We start from the raw sequence: 20449 nt of genomic DNA on the forward strand, positions 1-20449 counted from the left end.
CAAAGTATGTTCTCTTTCCAGTGTGGTCAGAAATGTTACAACTAAGTTCTGAGCTTCCACCTTAGCTTTGCAGACTGCCTATGTCTATGCTTGTCTTGACAGGCACTGATGTCACCATCAAATGGAAGAGTCTTGTGCTGGACACAACAGCTCCGTTTAAAAGGTCAGTTACTTTCACAGCTACGAATCTGTCATTTCAAGCTCTCCTGGCTTTTGAGGTTGCTGACTTGTCATCTGATGTCATTCTCACAGAGCTATCTTGGAGGGAGGGTTGGCAATCTATAGTTGTAACATGTAAGACTCGTTCTGGGGTTCACGTGTTTTTGTGATTAGATATTTTCTTTATTTACACTTCAAATGTTATCCCCTTTCCTTGTTTCCCCTCTGAAAACCCCCATCCCATCCCCTCTTCCCCTGGTCACCAACCCACCCACTCCTGCTTCCCTGTACTGGCATTCTCCTACACTGGGTCATTGAGCCCTCAGAAAACCAAGGGCCTCTCTTACCATTGACCATCTGCTAATATGTGACTGAAGCCATGTGTCTCTTCATGTGTACTCTTTGGTTGGTGATTTAGTCCCTGGGAGTTTTGGGGTTACTGGTTGGATCATATTGATGTTCCTCCTATGGGGATACAAACCCCTTCAGCTCCTTGGGTCCTTTCTCTAGCTCCTCCATTGGAGAATATCTTGACTATGACGTGTTTTTGTGTGGTTCCTCCCTGGTCATGTCTATTCACAGTGTATTTGTGAATAGCATTGACTCTAGTTCTGTTGGTTGACTTGTCAGTGCCTGTAGACTTTCTCACATTGCTCTTGGTTTGGTTGGGTGTCCCAAATATCTGGACAAACTCATCCCTTTCTTTACATATTCCTCAAAGTATGGTAGTCTTTATGTCATCTCCCAGTCTAGAAATTCCTTCTCAGCATCATCTCATCTGCTTCAGTTTTCAGCCATGCTTCTGACTTGATTGAGTGGGTCTGTCACCTGCATAATTTCTGTTTGCTCCCAGAGCTCCAACTTCCTTTCCAACTCTCTCACAAAGGAGAAAGTTGGCAAGGAAAGTTATCCACTCGATTGCTGGGCCTTTCATCCACTCTGCCAGTTTTCTCATCTGGGGCCTGAAATGGTCTGCTTACTTCTTTCATTAATTTGGGTCCTGCACAAGGCTGTGGATCCTCTGAACACTAAGACTCTAAAATGTTTTTCAAAAATTTCACACACACACAAACACACACACACACACACACACACACACACACACACACACACACACACCCTTTCCTTGATTCTATTTCTATTTGTTCTAGTGTTCTATTTGGAGGTGTGATGACAGTGAATATTTTCTCATTCATGTGCGCAGGTATGTGTGTGTATGTGTGTGTGTGTGTGTGTGTGCATGCATTTTTGAATGTGCATGTGTTTGTGTGTTTGCACATTGTTGGGTGGATGTTTCTGTCTGGTTTTTAACTCATTTTCTTCAATTATTTCACCTCTTGTATTGTTTCTGTCCGGTTGTTGTTCTCAGCTGAATTTGTTTCCTATACATTGTGTGGAGTGTGGAGGGAGAGCAAGAACAGCAGATGCAGTGATTGACAGCCCGCCCAACTTAACCTGAAGTAGAACAATTGTGCTTCACCTGTGGCCCCAGTCAGGTCCAGGTCCAGTGGAAGTAGAGAGCTTTTGTCTAGGCAAGCTTTTGTCCAGACTGCACCCAGTTTAAAGGCAAAGGTCTCATGTTCCTTTGACTCTGCATTCCTAGCCAGTGAATGGTAGGGAAGGTTACTTTGTTCAGGAGATTTACAGAGACTCAGCCTCATGCTCTGGTGTCCTGTTTCTGCTTTGTCTCCACAGTCAGGGCTGCCTTGACACATCCAGACCCAAGGCACATCCCTGCAGCTGGGCCAGTTTACCTGACCATGGATTGTATGTATTGGCTTGTGTTCACATCTGTGCACAGAGGAGGCCAAGGGCATTTTCAGCTTTCTAAATTTTTAATGAAAGTGTTCTGGGTGAATTAGATTCCTCCCCATTCATATCGGAATGACAGTGGGCCTGGGTCTCATGGACGTGACATGATTTGTACAAGGAACCTATCCTGTCTGTCTTGTGGCTAGGAGGTTCAATGTATTTGGGTCCATCCTTGTTCCTGTTTGGATCCACCGCCATATCTAGGGTCTTGATCTGACAAGATAGCCTTGGAATAAGGATCTTCTTAAGGGTATAGATTTCACCCTGCCTATGGTGAGCATGTAACTGAGCCTGGGTGGTTAAGGTTGCCCTGGAATGCTGGCTGGCTTGATTGACTCTAGCACACATCTCAGCTGGACTGGAACAGAGGCACTGAGCTGCTCTGTGGGCCCCAGCCAAAACCTAGGTCCACAGTGCTGCTTCTGATGTGCAAATATGTATCATTCTGTGACTACATCTCTTTGCTTTTATCTCTCAGGATACTTCAGGATCTATTCAAATTTTCATGTCTGTATCTCCCCAACATGTATCAGTTTTATTTATAAATAAGGCAGCTATGAACATGGTAGAGCATGTGTCCTTGTAACATGTAGGAGCACCTTCTGGGTATATGTCCAGGAGTGGTATAGATCAGTCCTCAGGTAGTACTATGTCTAATTTTCTGAGGAATCACCAAACTGATTTCTAGAGTGGTTTTTCCAGCTTGCAATCCCACCAACAATGAAGAAGTGTTCCTCTTTCTCCACATCCTCTCCAGCATCTGCTGTCTCCTGAGTTTTTTCATCTTAGCCATTCTGACCAGTGTAAGGTGGAATCTCAGTGTTGTTTTGATTTGCATTTCCCTGATAACTAAGGATGCTGAACATTTTTTTAGGTGCTTTAGAGCCATTTGAGTTTCCTCGGTTGAGAATTCCATGTTTATCTCTGTACCCCATTTTTAATAGGGTTATTTGACTCTCTGGACACTAACTTCTTGAGTTCTTTGCATACATTGCATATTAGCCCTCTATCAGATGTAGGATTGGTAAAGGTCTTTTTCCAATTTGTATGTTGTCGTTTTGTCCTATTGACTATGTCCTTTGCCTTACAGAAGCTTTATAGTTTTATGAGGTTCCATTTGCCGATTCTTGTTCTTCGAACATAAGCCATTGGTGTTCTGTTCAGGAACTTTTCCCTGTGCTCATGTGTTCAAGATCCGTCCCCACTTTCTCCTCTATAATCTTCAGTGTGTCTGGTTTTATGTGTAGATCATTGATACACTTGAGCTTGAACTTTGTGCAAGGAGATAGGAATGAGTCAATTTGCATTTTTCTGCATGCAGACCTCCAGTTGATCCAGTACCATTTGTAAAAAATGCTGTCTTTTTTCCACTGGATGTTTTTAGCTCCTTTGTCAAATATCAAGTGACACTACATGTGTAGGTTCTTTTCTGAGTCTTCTATTCTATTCCATAGATTTTCCTGCCTATATGCATGCCAATACTAAACAGTTTTTATCACTATTGTTCTGTAGTAGAGCTTGAGGTGAGGGATGGTGATTCCTGAAGATCTTTTGTTGTAGAGAATAGTTTTTGCTATCCTGGATTTTTTGTTATTCCAGATGAATATGAGAATTGCTCTTTCTAAATCTATGAAGAATTGATTTGGGATTTTGATGTGGATTGCATTGAATCTGTGGATTGTTTTCGGCAAAATGGCCATTTTTACTATATTGATCCTGCCAATCCATGAACATGGGAGATCTTTCCATCTTCTGAGATTTTCTTCGATTTCTTTCTTCAGGGGCTCAAAGTTCTTCTCATATAGACACTTCACTTGCTTCTTCAGGTTCACACCTAGGTGTGAAATATTATTTGGGACTCTTGTGAAGGGTGTCATTTCCCTAATTTCTTTCTCATCTTGTTTATCCTTTGAGTAGAGGAAGGCTACTGATTTGCTTGAGTTAATTTTATATCCAGCCACTTTGCTGAAGTTGTTTATCAGCTTTAGGAGTTCTCTGGTGGAAGTCTTGGGGTCACTTAAGTATTCTATCATATCATCTGCAAATAGTGACATTTTGACTTCTTCCTTTCCAATTTGTATACCTTTGACCTCCTTTTGCTGCCTGATTGCTCTGGCTAGGACTTCAAGTACTATATTGAATAGATAGGGAGAGAATGGGCAGCCTTGCCTGGTCCCTGATTTAGTGGGGACTACTTCAAGTTTTTCTCTGTATAATGTGATCTTAGCTACTGGTTTGCAGTATATTGCTTTCACTATGTTTATGCCTTGTATTCCCAATCTCTCCAAGACTTTTATCATGAAGGGATGCTGGATTTTGTCAAAAGACTTTTCAGCATCTAATGCAATGACCATGTGGGTTTTTTTTTCCTTTAGTTTGTTTATATAGTGGATTATATTGATGGATTTCTGTATATTGGACCATCCCTGCATCTCTAGTATGAAGCCTACTTGGTCATGGTGAATTATAGTTTTGATACATTCTTGGATTCAGTTGGCCAAGATTTTGTTCAATATTTTTGCATCAATGTTCATGTAATATTCCTTGAGTTTCTATGTTGTGGAAACAATTGAAGGTTATTGGTATTAACTCTTCTTTGAAAATCTGATAGAATTCCCTGATAAACCCATCTGGTCCTCCCCCCCCCTTTTTTTTGATGGGAGACTATAAATGACTGCTTCTATTTCCTCAGGACTTATGGGACTATTTAGATGGTTTATCTGATCCTGTTTTAATGTTGGCACCTGATATGTATCTAGAAAGTTGTTCATTTCATCCAGGTTTTCAAACCTTGTTGAGTATAAACTCATGTAGTAGAATCTGATGATTTTTTGAATTTCCACAGTTTCTGTTGTTATGTCTCCCTTTTCATTTCTGATTTTATTAATTTGGATACCATCTCTGTGACATCTGGTTAGTCTGACTAAAGGTTTATCTATCTTGTTGATTTTTTTCAAAGAACTAGCTCCTTGGTTTTTTTTGATTTTTTGCATAGCTCTTTTTGTTTCTGTTTGGTTGATTTTGGCCCTAAGTTTGATTATGTCCTGCTGTCTATTCCTCTCAGGGGTATTTGCTTCCTTTTGTTCTAGAGCTTTCAAGTGCACTGTCAAGCTGTTAGTGTAAGCTCTCTCCATTCTCTTTTTGAAGGCACACAGAGCTATGAGTTTTCATCTTAGTACTGCTTTCATTGTGTCCCATAAATTTTGGTATGATGTGTCTTCATTTTCATTAAATTCTAAAAAATCTTTAATTTATTTCTTTATTTCTTTTTTGACCAAGCTATTATTGAGAAAAGCAAAGTTCATGTTTATGTGTGTTTTCCATTGCTTTTGTTTGAGCTTAAGACCAGCCTTAGGCTGTGGTGATCTGATAAGGTACATGGAATAATTTCAATATTTCTGTATCTGTTGAGGCTCGTTTTGCAACCAATTATATGATTAATTTTGGAGAAGATACTATGAGGTATTGAGAAGAAGGTATATTCTTTTGCTTTAGGGTGGGATGTTCTATAAATATCTGTTAGATCCATTTGTTTCATAACTTCAGTTAGTTTCACTGTGTCTCTGTTTAGTTTCTGATTCCATGATTTGTGCATTTTTGAAAGTGGGGTGTTGAAGTCTCCCACTATTACTGTGTGGGGTGCAATGTGTGCTTTGAACTTTATTAAAGTTTCTTTTATGAATGTGGGTGCCCTTGCATTTGGATTGAGTGTTCATCTTGGTAGACTTTTCCTTTGACCAATATGAAATGTCCCTCCTTATCTTTTTTGACAACTTTTGGTTGAAAGTCAATTTTATCTGATATAAGAATGGCCATTCCAGCTTTTTTCTTAGGACCATTTGCTTGGAAAATTGTTTTCCAATCTTTGACTCTTAAAAAGTGACTGTCTTTGTCACTGAGATGGGTTTCTTGAATGCAGGAAAACATTGGGTCCTGTTTACATATTCAGTCTATTAGTCTATGTCTTTTTATAGGGGCATTGAGACCATTGATATTAAGAGATATTAAGGAAAAGTGATTGTTGTTTACTGTTATCTTCTTAGTTAAAGGCAAAATTCTGGTTGTGTATCTGTTTTTTATTGATTTTTCTACAGTGTGGTTTCCTGCCTTGTGTTGGTATTTTCCACCCATTATCCTTTGCAGAGCTAGATTTGTGGAAAGATATTGTATAAATTTGTGTAGAGTAGGGCCACTGATTCATTTGAGTTAATTTTATATCCAGCCCCTTTGCTGAAGTTGTTTATCATCTTTAGGAGTTCTCTGGTGGAATTTTTGGGGTCAGTTAAGCATAATATCATCTCATTGGCAAATAGTGATATTTTGACTTTTTCCTTTCCAATTTGTATCTCTTCAACCTCTTTTCATTGTCTAAATGCTCTAGCTAGGCCTTCACATACTATATTTAATAGGTAGGGAGAGAGTGGATAGCCTTGTCTAGTCCCTTATTTTAGTGTGGTTGCTTTCAAGTTTCTCTCCATTTAGTTTGATGTTGGCTACTGGTTTGTTGTATATTGCCTTTACTACATTTAGGTATGGGCCCTGAGTTTCTGATCTTTCCAAAACTTTTTTCATGAAGGCGTGTTGGATTTTGTCAAATTTTCTCTCAGTGTCTACCGAAATGGTCATATGGTCATGAGTTTGATTATAGAGTGGATTACCTTGATGGATTTCCTTATATTGAACCATCGCTGCATCCCTGGGTATGGGACCTTGTAATGTAGTCTGTAGCCTGGTTGAGCAAGGCTTACTCTGGAGACCCAGTAGAACGTTCTACAAGGGACAGAACCCATGAGCCATGCTCCTAGACTGCTGATTCAACTCCATAATCCTGTGGCTATCAGTCATGTATGGGCACGCCCCAGGCCCCTAGCATTCTAGCTGGACTCCACCCCTACAGTCACCTGGCTACATCCAGGCTTTCTCCACCCCATGGTTACCTGGTAACCTAGCCTCCTATAAAAGGCTTCTTGCCCCTCCTCACTCTCTCAGCTCTGTTGCCTCTCTCTGCCCTTCCTTGTGTCTCTCTTGTCTTTCCCCTTGTCTCCCTGTTTCCCCTCTTTCCACAAGGTCATGACCAGCTCTCATCCCTCTATCATCTCTTTTTCTCTTTACTTCTCTATCTCTTTCTACTTTTCTATAATAAAGCATTGAAACTATGAGCTGTCTCTTCTTATCAAAACCCGCTGTGTAAGAACATGGAGCAGGCCTCAGCATTTCCAGCACCAGGGAAGGACCCAGCCTTTTCTCAGCCAAGCCTTCTCAACAAGTACCTGGGAGGTCCATGCCAGAATGGCACCGCCTTCTGAGCAAGAACCCCCCCCCCCCCACTAGCCAGGCAGTCTCTCCCTCCACAGGTATTCGGGCACCCACCATCCTTACCTTGGTGCAGTGCACGGGCATAGCCAGTGTTCCCCTGTGCAGGCCTTGTCCACCAGTGTTTCTCCTATGTGGGCTTTGCCCACGAGTGTTTCTCCTATGTGGGCCCCGCCACTGCCCCTGCTTTTTTTCTCTCCCACACCTGGCATAAAACCTATTTTATCATGATGAGCAATCTTTTTTGAAGAGCTGTTGGATTCAGTTTGTGAAAATTTTATTGAGTATTTTTGCATAGATATTCATAAGGGAAATTGGTCTAAAGTTCTCTTTGTTGTGTCTTTGTGTGGTTTAGGTATCAGAGTAATTGTGGCTTCATAAAACGAATTGAGTAGTGCATCTTCTGTTTCTATTTTGTGGAATAGTTTGAAGATTATTGGTCTTCGGTCTTCTTTGAAGGTCTGAGAGAACTGCACTAAACCCATCTGGTCCTGGGCTTTTTTTGGTTGGGAGATTATTAATGGCTGCTTCTATTTCTTTAGGGGTTATGGAATTTGTGGAAAGATTTTTTTTTTTTGTCATAAAACATCTTGGTTTCTCCATCTATGGCAACTGTTTTTCTGCTGGGTATAGTAAGTAGCCTTCTTGTATGTTTATGGGGATCTCTTTCTTTATGTTAGGAACATTTTCTTCTATGATTTTGTTGAAGATATTTACTGGCCCTTCAAGTCTGGAATCTTCACTCTTCTATACCTATAATCCTTAAGTTTGATCTTCTCAGTATGTACTGGATTTCTTGGATGTTCTGGGTAAGGAGTTTTTTTTTGCATTTTACATCTTCTTTGACTATTGTGTCAATGTCTTCTATGATATCTTCTAAGACTGAGACTCTCTTCTATCTCTTGCTTTCTATTGGTGGTGCTTACATTTGTGACTATCTCTTTCCAAGGTTTTCCATCTTCGGGGTTGTCCTCCTTTGTGTTTTCTTTAATGCGTCTATTTCCATTTTTAGATCCTGGATGCTTTTTCCAACTTCTTCACCTGTTTGGTTGTGTTTTACTGTAATTCTTTAAGAAATTTATTTGCTTCCTTTTTAAGGGCTTCTACTTGTTTACCTGTGTTCTCCTGTACGTCTTTAAATGAGTTATTTATGTCCTTCTTAAATTCCTCTATCATATTCATGAGATCTTGCTTTTCAGGAATCCAAGGCTTGGTGTGGTAGGAGAACTGGGTTCTGTTCTAGTCAAGCAGCATTGGTTTCTGTTGCTTATGTTCTTATGCTTGCCTTTTGCCATTTGGTTAGCTCTAGTGCCTACTACCTTTGCGGTCTCTGACTGGAGCATATCCCTGCTGTGATTCTGGTTTTGTCAGAATTCCTTGGAGTCCAGCTGTCTCCATGATCCTGTCACTCTGTGATCTTGAGATCCTGAGATTCTGAGATCTTGAGTGTGTCAGAATTCCTGGGAGTCAAGCTGCCTCTGGGATACTGAAATCCTGGTTTGACTGAGCTCCTGAGATCCTGTTGTGTAGGAGCTCTTGGAAGGTAAGCTTTCTCTGGGTGTTGCAGGAGTGGGTGGGGAGCCAAAGTCCTGGGTCTGCTCCAGGCAAAGATGCAAGCCGAAAGCAACCCATGCCCCTGGCTGGGTGGCAGTTCGCACTTCCCTGGTTTCTTTGGGGGGTCCTAGTTACTCCAGGTGATGGGGCAGATGTAGACTCAACTGTAGTCTTGGGTGTGTCAGAGCTTCTGAGAGTTGAGCTTCCTCTGTGATCCTGTAATTTTGGGTGTGTCAGAGCACCTGGGTGTTGAGCTTCGTCTGGGAATTGTAGGAGTAGGTATAGAGCCAGCACCCCAGGTCTGCTCCAGGCACAGGTTCAAACCAGCCCTTTGATTCATTTTCATTCAGGAGAAAGTTGCTTAGTTTTCAAGAGTTCCTTAACTTTCTGCTATTTCTATTACTGTAATCTAAATAGAATTGATGATGGACTGATAAAATGTAGGAAATTATTTCAGTATTCTTGTATCTGTTAAGACTTGTTTTTTGTCTGAATATGTGTTCCCTTTGAAGAAATGAGGTAAAGAGAAGAAGGCATATTCTTTGTGGTTGTTTGTTGTTCTTTTTGTTTTTTTGCCAAATGTTCTGTAAATACCTGTTGTGTCCTTTTGGTTTATGATGACTGTTAACTTCACTATTTTTCTGTTAATTTGTCTGTGAATGATTTGTCCATTAGTGCAGATTTCTCCCACTATGATTGGGTAGGGGTCAATAGGTTTTTATTTCTCCCACTGTGATTGGGTAGGGGTCAATAGGTCATTTAAGGCATCAGAGTGCTTCTTTTACAAATTTGGGGGGATTTATGTCTGTGCATAGATGTTAAGAATTGTAATGCCCTCCTGATCAGTTCTGTCTTTGATGAGTATGTAGTGTCCTCTCCTGTCAGAAATCAGTCCAAGAAATGGATTGTGATCAGTTTCTTCAAAAACATGGAATGGTTCTTGGAATGTGGCTTCATGCTACTCCCTAGCATAGGGGATAGGAATCACTTCAGTTAATGGTATTCATATGCACCAATGAAAAATATTTTTCCCAAATATGGTTTAATCTTGTGACTCATAACCACACTCATGTGAATTTTCTTATCTCTCAGAGTATAAATTTTCTATTGCACTCAATAAAATTGGCTATTTCATGAAATTTTAGTGTGCTTCATTTATCAGTCCCATTCTCTGAAGTCCCTAAGGCTCTAGAGTAGCAAAAGCAGAGATATCAAAAATCAGGGTCCTGAAGTTTCTTATAAAATAAGAGTAGGGACCTTCACTGAAGTATGTGAGTGAGAATAAAGGAGCAGAAAACAGGGAAGGCTTTGATCATCATTTTTAAAGAAAGGAGGAGCACTAATATTAAACACACACCTATTAGATTGCTTGCAAGTTTTTTCTTGTTAAATCCTTGGTTTCCAGAAGAAGAAAAGTTAGATGAAGCTTGTGATAAAGTCAATAAAAAAAATCGAAAAGACAACAATAACAAGCAGAAATATCCCTGCTTTTGGTCCCTTGGGTATTAATTTGGACAACTATAGCAAGAGTGATGACAACCCCAGAACATATAATGGAATTTTCTTTAGATAAATATCCTCTGTAGCCTGAAACTGATCTTGAAATATTGCTTTTCAAGTACTGAGGAACTTGAAAATCAAACTAACCTTATATTTTCTCCATTTCCTGATGTGGATTTAAGAAACATACACAAAAGCAAACTTTACAATCTAAGCAAGCTAGGGTAAAGCAGGGAGAGGGAATTAGTTTACCAAGTACTCCCAGACTCATGAAGAATATTTTGTATTTCCAGCGCAGCATCAACAAAATCCACATGTTTATATGCACTAACCTACTTATGTAAAATACTAGGAAGAGAGGCAGATTGTTCCATCCTTGTACATGATCTCGAGAAGCTCATTATCCCAAAGGAAGAAGTATAGCAATTTGAATTGAAAATAAAACAGGCATTTGTGTATCATGTAGGTACTTCACTGTCTTTAAAATTACTTATTTTCCTCAATAAATTGTATTATATTCCCTCATGTATTATAGAACAAGAGTATAACATTTGGAATGGATTCATTTGCATCATATGGAGGATATAGTATTAACTTTCTACCTTACTCTTACTGCTCAATCAGTTAACAGAGGAAGGACCTGATGGTATTTACATGGATTTGATCGTTGCTATAACATTCAAATTAAAACAAATGATCAGATCTGCACCCAGTATCTAAGGCTGTTCCAAGCCCTCTATACACAGGTCCTTCCAGGAGAGAGCTGGTCTCCCAGTAGTGCCCTCACTCCCAGGCTAAGAAGAGAGATTGCCATTTTCTCTCCAATAACTCTCCAAATCAGGACCGCCCAGGAATGCCCAGGGCGCAGGAACAGTGGAGGAGCTGGGACATGATCCTTTCAGTCTCCATCTGCACATGGGTGCTGGGGCTATTCCACAATCCTCTGTACACAGGTCCAGACAGAAGAGAGCTAGTCTCCCAGGAGTGCTGACACAGGATTACAGGTCCACAGGAGGAACAAGCACCAGCCAGAGATAGCAAGATGGACTAGCAACAGAGATAACCAGATGGTGAAAGGCAAGCACAAGAACCCTACCAACAGAGATATCCCAAGTTTGACATCACTCAGGACACAGCCTGCCAGGCTTATACCTGTCCCCAGGGCCTGGACAGCTCTGCAGGCCATCTGTGTGCCAGCCCTGTCCTGGGAAGTTTGCCCTGCATAGTGATCAGTGCTTGGAGGAGGTCCCCATGGCATCCTCTGTCTTGGCTCCCAGGCTGACCAGACAGGCAACACCAGATACACAGAGGTAACCCAAGTATAACATTGCTTGGGGCAAGGCACATCAGGTCTCCAATGGCACCCAAGAATAGGGCAGCACATCAGAAATCTGTGCCAGGGGAAACCCAGTCATAAAGTGGGGCAGAAATAGCCTTACAGGCTCACAGGAGGTTCAAGCACCAGCCAATGACAACAGGACCAACTAAAGCCAGAGATAACCAGATGACAAAAGGCAAATATAAGAATGTTACTAACAGAAATCAAGGTAATATGGCAGCATCTGAACCCATTTCTCCAACAACAGCAAATCCTGGATACCCCAACACACCAGAAAAACATGATTTAGATTTAAAATCACTTATCATGATGCTATTAGGGGATTACAAGAAGGACATAAATAAATCTCTTGAAGAAATAGAGGAGAACATGAATAAGTCCTTACTGTGACTTCCCCCAGCACACTGTTCTAAAAGAATAGCAGCCAGCAACCTGATCTGCCCGCCTCATTGAAGAACAAGAAGAACCAGTTTCCAGCCTTCAGGGGAGGGGCTTGGCCTTCCTTTGTATCTTGGAGAGATGAATTTAAGATGGAGAGTTGAACTAGAAGCCATGTTTTGGTCTCTCTCCACGTGTTGTCTCTTGCCACCCGTTCCTATACCCCACTCTCCTTCCAGGGAACTCTCTGTTAGAATGTAGGAGCTGGACTCTACACCATACAAAGGAAACACAAAAATTACTTAAAGAAATTGAGGAGAATATGAGTCAGCAGATAGAAGCCAATAAAGAGGAAATACAAAAATAACTTAAAGAAATGCAGGAGAAATTGGGTCAACAGGCAGAAATAATGAAAGAGTAAACACAAAAATCTCTTAAAGAAATACAGGAAAACACAAACAAGCAAGTGAAGGAACTGAGCAAAACCAACCAGGATCTAAAAACAGAAGTAAAATTGACTAAGAAATCACAAATTCGAGACAACGTTGGAGATAGATAAACTTGGGAAGAAATCAGGGATCATAGATGCAAATATCAACAACAGAATACAAGAGATAGAAGAAAGAATTCCAAATGCCAAAGATACCATAGAAACCATTGACTCAAGAGTCAAAGAAAATGTAAAATGCAAAAAACTTGTAACCCAAGACATCCCGGAAATCCAGGACACAATGAGAAGACCAAACCTAAGGATTATAGGGATAGATGAGAGTGAAGATTTACAACTTAAAGGGCCAGCAAATATCTTCAACAAAATTATGGAAGTAAACTTCCGTAACCTAAAGAGAGAGATGCTCATGAATATACAAGAAGCCTACAGAACTCCAAACAGACTGTACCAGAAGAGAAATACGTCCCGTCACATAATAATCAAAACCCCAAATGTACTAAACAAAGAAAGAATATTAAAAGTAGTAAGAGAAAAAGCCAAAGTAACATATAAAGGAAGACCTATCAAAACCACACCAGACTTCTCACTAGAGACTATGAAAGCTAGAAGATCCTAGGCAGATCTCACGCAGACTCTAAGAGAACACAAATGCCAGCCAAGACTACTATACCCAGCAAAACTCTCAATCACCATAGATGGAGAAACCAAGATATTTCATGATAAAACCAAATTTACAGAACTTCTTTCCACAAACCCAGCCTTACAAAGGATAATAGGTGGAAAAGACCAACACAAGGAGGGATACTACACCCTGGAAAAAGCAAGATAGTAACCTCCTTTCATCAAACCTAAAAGAAGATAAGCACTCAAATATAAAAATAACATCAAAAATGATAGGAAGTAATAATCACTATTCCTTAATATTTCTTAACATCAATGGACCCAATTCCCCAATAAAAAGATATAGATTAGATACATAAACAGGACCCCACATTTTGCTGCATACAGGAAACACACCTCAGTGTCAAAGACAAACACTACCTCAGAGTAAAAGACTGGAAAACAATTTTAAAAGAAAATGGTCTCAGGAAACAAGCAGGAGTAGCCATTCTAAAATCAAATAAAATTGACTTTCAAACTAAGTCATCAAAAGAGAGATGGATGGACACTTCTTATTGGTCAAAGGAAAAATCTACCAAGAAGTACTCTCAATCCTGAACATCTCTGCTCCAAATGGAAGGGCACCCTCATTTGTAAAAGAAACTTTCCTAAAGCTCAAAGCACACATTGCACCTAACACAATAATTGTGGGTGACTTCAACACTCCACTCTCCTCAATGGACCGATCAGGAAAACAAAAAGTAAACAGGGACACAGTAAAACTAATTGACGCTTTGGACCAATAGTTGTATGTGTGTGTATATATATATATATATAGAGAGAGAGAGAGACAGAGAGACAGAGAGACAGAGAGACAGAGAGAGACAGAGAGACAGAGACAGAGAGAGAGAGAACATTTCATCCTAAAGCAAAAGATTATACCTTTTTCTCAGCACCTCGTGGTACCTTCTCCAAGATCGATCATATAATTGGTCACAAATCAGACCTCAACAAATATAAGAAGATCGAACTAATCCTATGCCTCCTATCAGATCACGATGGAGTAACAGAGGTCTTCAATAGCAACGAAAACAACAGAAAGCCCACATACACATGGAAACTGAACAATACTCTACTCAATGACACCTTCTTGGTCAAGGAAGAAATAAGGAAAGTAATCAAAGACTGTTTAGAATTTAATAAAAATGAAGGCACAACATACCAAATTTATGGGACACAATGAAAGCAGAACTTAGAGGAAAACTCATAGCCATGAGTGCCTCCAAAAAGAAACTGGAGAGAGCATGCACTAGCAGCTTAACAGCACACCTGAAAGTTCTGGAACCAAAAGAAGCTAATTCACCCAAGAGGAGTAGGAGACAGGAAATCATCAAACTCAGGGCTGAAACCAATCAAGTAGAAACAAAGAGAACCATACAAAGAATCAAGAAAACCAGGAGCTGGTTCTTTGAGAAAATCAAAAAGATAGATAAACCCTTAGCCAGACTAACCAAAGGGCACAGAGACAGTATCCAAATTTACAAAATCAATAATGAAAAGGGAGGGCGGTGGTGGCACATGCTTTCAATCCCAGCACTTGGGAGGTAGAGGCAGAAAATTTCTGAGTTCCAGACCAGCCTGGTCTGCAGAGTGAGTTCCAGGACAGCCAGCACTTCCCTGTCTAAAAAAAAAAAAAAAAAACCAAAAAAAAAAAAAAATACCCAACCAACCAACCAACCAAAAACAAACAAACAAACAAAAAAAAAAACAGAAAAATCCCCAAACCCAAAAAACAAAACCCAAAAAACAAAAAACCCCAAAGAAATGAAAAGAGAGATATAACAACAGAAACTGAGGAAAGTAAAAAAAAAAAAAAAAAAATCATCAGATCCTATTACAAAAGCCTATACTCAACACAACTGGAGAATCTGGTGGAAATGGACAATTTCCTAGACAGATACCAGATACCAAAATTAAAACAGGATCAAATAGATCATCTAAACAGTCCCAAAACCTCTAAAGAAATAGAAGGGGTCATAGAAAGTCTTCCAACCTAAAAAAGCACAGGACCAGATGGTTTTCGTGTGGAATTCTATCAGACCTTCAAAGAGAAGACATATCACCAATACTCTTAAAACTATGCCATAAAACAGAAACAGAAGGAACACTACCAAACTCATTCTATAAAGCCTCAATTATGCTGATACCAAAATCACACAAAGATCCAACACAGAAAGAGAACTTTGGGCCAATTTCCCTTATGAATATCGATGCAAAAATACTCAATAAAATTCTTGCCCTCTGAATCCAAGAACACATCAAAACGATCATTCACCATGATCAAGTAGACTTCATCCCAGGAATGCAGGGATTGTTCAATATAAGGAAATCCATCAATGCAATCCACTACATAAACAAACTCAAACAAAAAACCACATGGTAATTTCATTAGATGTTGAAAAAAGTATTTGACAAAATTCAGCATCCTTTCATGCTTAAAGTCTTGGAAAGAACCGGAAATCAAGGCCCATACCTAAACATAATTAAAGCAATATATAGCAAACCAGTAGCCAACATCAAACTAAATGGGGAGAAACTTGAAGCAATCCCACTAAAATCAGGGACAAGACAAGGCTGCCCCCTCTCTCCCTATTCATTCAATATAGTATTTGAAGTTCTAGCTAGAGCAATTAGACAACATAAGGATATCAAAGGGATAAAAATTGGAAAGGAAAAAGTCAAATTATCATTATTTGCAGATGATATGATAGTATACTTAAGTGACCCAAAAAATTCCACCAGAGAACTTCTACAGCTGACAAATAACTTAAGCTAAGTGGCTGGATATAAAATCAATTCAAGCAAATCAGTATCCTTCCTATACTCAAAGGATAAGCAGGCTGAGAAAGAAATTAGGGAAATGACACCCTTCCCAATATCCACAAACGATATAAAGTATCTTGGTGTGACTCTAACCAAACAAGTGAAAAATCTGTATGACAAGAACTTCAGGTCTCTGTAGAAGGAAATCAAAGAAGACCTCAGAAAATGGAAAAATATTCAATGCTCATGGATTGGCAGGATTAATATAGTAAAAATGTCCACTTTGCTAAAAGCAATATACAGATTCAATGCAATCCCCATCAAAATCCCCACTAAGTTCTTCATAGAATTAGAAAGAGCAATGCTCAGATTCATCTGGAATAACAAAAAACCCAGGATAGCTAAAACTATTCTCAACAGTAAAAGAACTTCTGGGGGAATCAGTATCCCAGACCTCAAGCAGTACTACAGAGCAATAGTGTTAAAAACTTCATGGTATTGGTATAGTGACAGGCAGGAAGATCAATGAAATAGGATTGAAGACCCAGAAATGAACCCACAGAACTATGGTCACTTGATCTTTGACAAAGGAGCAGAAAACATCCAGTGGAAAGAACATAGCCTTTTCCAACAAATGGTGCTAGTTCAACTGGAGGTCAGCAAGCAGAAGAATGTGAATTGATCCATTCTTATCTTCTTGTACTAAGCTCAACTACAAGTGGATTAAGGACCTCCACATAAAACCAGACATACTGAAACTAATAGAAAAGAAACTGGGGAAGACCCTTGAGGACATGGGCACATGGGAAAAATTTCTTGAACAGAACACCAATAGCTTATGCTCTAAGATCAAGAATTGACAAATGGGACCTCATAAAATGACAACGTTTCTGTAAGGCAAAGGACACTATCAAACAGACAAAATGGCAACCAACAAATTGGGAAAAGATCTTCACCAACCCTACATTCGATAGAGGGTTAATATCCAATATATACAAAGAACTCAAGAAGTTATACTCCAGAGAACCAAACGACCCTATTAAAAATGGGGTACAGAGCTAAACAAAGAATTTTCACCTGAAGAACTTCAAATGGCTGTGAAGCACCTTAAGAAATGTTCAGCATCATTAGTCATTAGGGAAATGCAAATCAAAACAACCCTGAATTTTCACCTCACTCCAGTCAGAATGGCTAAGTTTAAAAACTCAGGAGACAGTTGGTGTTGGCGAGGATGTGGAGAAAGCGGAACACTCCTTCACTGCTGGTGGGAATGCAATTTGGTACAACCACTATGGAAATCAGTCTGGTGGTTCCTCAGAAAACTGGGCATGGCACTTCTGGAAGACCCTGCTGTACCACTCCTGGGCATATACCCAGGGGATTCCCCGAATGCAATAAGGACACATGTTCCACTATGTTCCAAGCAGCCTTAGTTATAATAGCCAGAAGCTGCAAAGAACCCAGATGTCCCTCAATGGAGGAATGGATACAGAAAATGTTGTATATTTACACAGTGGTATACTACTCAGCAATTAAAAACAACCAATTCATGAAATTCTTAGGCAAATGGTTGGAACTGGAAAATATCATCCTAAATGAGGTAACTTATCATAAAAGAACACACATGGAATGCAGTCACTGATAAGTGGGTATTAGCCCAGAAGCTCTGAATACCATAGACACAACTCACATATCAAATCATTCCCAAGAAGAAGGAAGGAGAGGTCCTTGGTCCTGGAAAGGCTTGATGCAGCATTGTTGGGGAGTACCAGAACAGAGAATTGGGAGTCGTTTGATTGGGGAATGGGCATAGAGAAGAGGGCTTATGGGACTTATGGGGAGGGGGGAACCAGGAAAGGGAAAATCATTTGGAATGTAAACAAAGTATGTAGAAAAAAAAAGAACCCTACCAACAGAAACAAAGGATACTTGTCATCATCAGAACTCAGTTCTCCTACCACAGCAAGCCCTGGATATACCAATACACCAGAAAAGCAAGATTTAGATTTAAAAAATCTCATCTCATGATGCTGATAGAGAACTTTAAGAAGAACATAAATTACTCCCTTAAATAAATACAGGAGGCCACAGTTAAACAGCTCCATGCCCTTAAAAGGGTAACACAAAAATCCCTTAAAGAATTGTAGGAAAACACAATCGAACAGCTGAAGGAATTGAACAAAACCATCCAAGATCTAAAAATGGAAATAGAAACAATAAAGAAATCACAAAAAGAGACAACCCTGGAGGTCTGAAAACCTAGGAAAGAGATCAGGAGTTTTTGTGGTTAGCCCTGGGCTTGTATTTTGATGCTAATTCTACTCCTCACAGGGACGGCAGAACCTTCTCCCCACCTTAACTTTTCAGATAAAGGCTTGAGCCAAATGATTGGACAGGAGGTTGGAGGAGGAGCTAAGAGTTTAGGGAAGGAGCCACGAGGAGGAGGAGCTATGAGGAATCAACAGAGAAGCTGCAGAAAGAGCAGCTCTTAGCCTGGAGAAACTAACTGCAAGTTATATGGGATAACATAGATGGAAATAAAGTAGTGTAGTGGGAGATCTGTCCAATCTAGGCTTATATCTTGGTTTGTTAACTGATTGAGTTGAGATTTCTTTTACCAGGAAAGTGGGTTGGATACAAAGTAGTAACAAGTAGTCATAGATCATCAACAACAGAACACAAGAAATAGAAGAGACAATCTCAGGGGCAGAAAATACCACAGAAGACATTGACACAACAGTGAAGAAAATGCAAAAAGCAAAAAGCTCCTAACTCAAAACATTCAAGAAACCCAGGAACAATGAAAAGACTGGTACATAAGAATAATAGGTATAGAAGAGAGTACAGATTCCCAGCTCAAAGGGCCAGCAAATATGTTCGACAAAATTATAAAAGAAAACCTCCCTAACTTAAAGAAAGAGATGCCCATGAATATACAAGAAGCCTCTAGAACACCAAACTGATGAACCAGAAAATAAATTTCTCCTGTCACATAATAATTAAAAATCCAAATGCACAGAACAAAGAAAGAGTATTGAAAGCAGTAAGGGAAAAATGTCAAGTAACCTATAAAGGGAGACCCATTAGAATTACACCAGACTTCTCAACAGAGACTATAAAACCAGAAGACCTTGGGTAGATGTCATACAAACCCTAAGATAACAAAAATACCAGCCCTGGCTACTATATCCAGCAAAATTCTCAATTACCATAAATGGAGAAACCAAGATATTCCATGACAAAACCAAAATTAAACAACATCTTTCTACCAATCTAGCCCTACATGGGATAATAGAAGGAAAAGAAAAGCAAGAAATTAATCTTCTCACAATAAAACCAAAGGAAGAGAACCACACAAGCATAATTATACCTCTAACAACAAAAATAACAGGAAGCAATAATCATTGGTCCTTAGTATCTCTCAACACCAATGGATTCAATTCCCCAATAAAAAGATATAGACTAACAGGCTGGATAAGTAAATAGGACCCAGAATTTTGCTGCATACAGCAAACCCACCTCAGTGACAAAGACAGGCACTAAAGGTAAAAGACTGGAAAAAAAATGCCAGGGAAATGGTTCCAGCAAACAAGCTGGAGCAGCAATTCTTCTTTCCAATAAAATAGACTTTCAATCAAAAGTTATCAAAAAGTTGGGGAAAGACACTACATCAAAGGAAAAAATCCACTAAGATGAACTCTCAATTCTGAACATCTTTGTCCTAAATGCAAGGGCACCCACATTAGTAAAAAAAAATTACTGAAGCAAAATACACAATAAACCTCACACAATTATAGTAGGAGACTTCAACAGTCCACTCTCACCAATGGACAGATCATGAAAAAGGAAACTAGACAGGGATGCAGTGAAACTAACAGAGGTTATGAACCAAATGGACTTAACTGATATCTACAGGACATTTCACCATAAAACAAATGAATATACCTTTTTCTCAACAACTCATGGTACCTTCTCCAAAATTGACCTTATAATCAGACACAAAACAAGCATCAACCAATACAAGAAGATTGAAGTAATCCCATGCATCTTATCAGATCACCACAGATTAAAGCTGGTCTTCAACAGCAACACAAACTAATAGGTAGCCCAATTACATGTGGAAGCTGAATAACACTCTATTCAATGATAACTTGGTCAGGGAAGAAATAAACAAAGACAAGACTATAGAATTTAATGAAATGAAGGCACGACACTCCCAAAGTTATGGAACACAATGAAAGTAAACTCATAGCTCTCTGAGTGACTCCATAAAGAAACTGGAGAGAGAATACATTAGCAGTTTAACAGCACATCTGAAGGTTCTAGAACAAAAAGAAGCAAATATACCTAAGAGTAGTAGATGACAGGAAATAATCAAACTCAGGGATGAAATCAACCAAGTAGAAACAAAAAGAACTATACAAAGAATCAACCAAAGCAGGACCTGATTCTTTGAGAAAATCAGCAAGATAGATAAACCCTTATCCAGACTAACTAGAGGGGCAGAGACAGTATACAAA

Source organism: Apodemus sylvaticus, chromosome 13, assembly GCF_947179515.1.
Source record: "Apodemus sylvaticus chromosome 13, mApoSyl1.1, whole genome shotgun sequence".
NCBI classification, from domain to species: Eukaryota; Metazoa; Chordata; class Mammalia; order Rodentia; family Muridae; genus Apodemus; species Apodemus sylvaticus.